This window comes from Diachasma alloeum, unplaced genomic scaffold (genome assembly GCF_001412515.2).
Source record: "Diachasma alloeum isolate Michigan unplaced genomic scaffold, Dall2.0 Dall_scaffold_00621, whole genome shotgun sequence".
NCBI classification, from domain to species: domain Eukaryota; kingdom Metazoa; phylum Arthropoda; class Insecta; order Hymenoptera; family Braconidae; genus Diachasma; species Diachasma alloeum.
The window spans coordinates 73,119-74,544 of record NW_021680753.1 but is presented as its reverse complement, the minus strand read 5'-3'; positions in this window follow the sequence as shown (position 1 = coordinate 74,544).

Sequence of the window (1,426 nt, the reverse complement as noted above, 5' to 3'; positions counted from 1 at the left end):
GAGTGTCGAAAAAACGCAAGAGGAAAAATACGAAGAAGCCTATAAAAATTAGAGGTCGAAACAAGAAGAAATCACCCAAATTACGAACAGTGGCAGATATTTTCGCTTAAAACATGGCGTTCTTGCATACTCATTCATGTGAGGGTGTGAAAAGTGAACTGGACTTATTTTCTTTACCTCCAACGCAGACAGCCATCGAGTCCTCATACGATGTACACTACAAGCCAATAGCATCACTTGTGGATAACTCACCCATCGAGTTCGATATACCAGGACAAGGTGATGAGTACATTGACTTAGCTCATACACGGTTATTTTTACGTGTTACGATACCAACATTAGTGACAGAGANATTCGATATACCAAGACAAGGTGATGAGTACATTAACTTAGCTCATACACGGTTATTTTTACGTGTTATGATACCAACATTAGTGACAGAGAAGAACCCAATACCTTCGGCTACTATCGGCCCCATCAACAACTTATTACACTCGTTATTCGATCAAGTGGATATTTCCTTCAATCAGAAAGCCGTGACGCCTGCTAATAATGCATATGCTTACCGCGCTTATATAGAAACTCTCCTAAATTATGGCGCCGATGCGAAGAACTCGCACCTGAGTAGTCTGTTGTGGCAGATGATACAGCTGGTAAGATGGATGACGTCGGAGAAGGTAACGAGGGTTTAAGGGTACGTAGGGCTTATTTAAGCGATGGGAAAACAATCGATCTCACGGGCCATTTACATTGTGATGTGTTCAATCAGGATCGAGCATTGTTAAATGGTGTAAATATTCATATCCGATTGGTTCGTTCAAGAGACAATTTTTGTTTAATGGATAGCACAAATAGCCCATTCACCATTAAAATAACAGAAGCTTCGTTGATCATCCGAAGAATGAAGATGAGTCCTGAATTATTATTATCCCACCAAAGGGCCATATCGAAAACAACAACCAAATACACTGTTAGAAGAGTTGAAGTCAAAAGTGTCTCAATACCATCTGGTGTTCGTGGTCATTCCATAGATAACTTTATAACAGGACAGCTGCCAAAACGCATCATTTTTGGATTTGTCAAGAATCGTGCATTCGTGGGTGATAAAAAATTGAACCCCTTTAACTTTCAACATTTTACTCTGAATCATATATCCTTATATGTGGACGGGCGTCAGATACCATCGAAACCTCTACAGCCAGAGTTTACTGTGAATAATTTATATGTGGAGTCGTACCATTCCATCTTCTCAGGCACTGGTATACATTTTCTGAACGATGGTAATGGTGTTCACCGTGGAGATTACCCTCATGGGTATTGTCTCTTCGCATTCGATTTAACACCAGATTTGTCAGCTAATGATAACTCACACTGGAATTTGATACGAAGCGGTAACATGCGCATCGAGGTACGATTTGATGAAAGC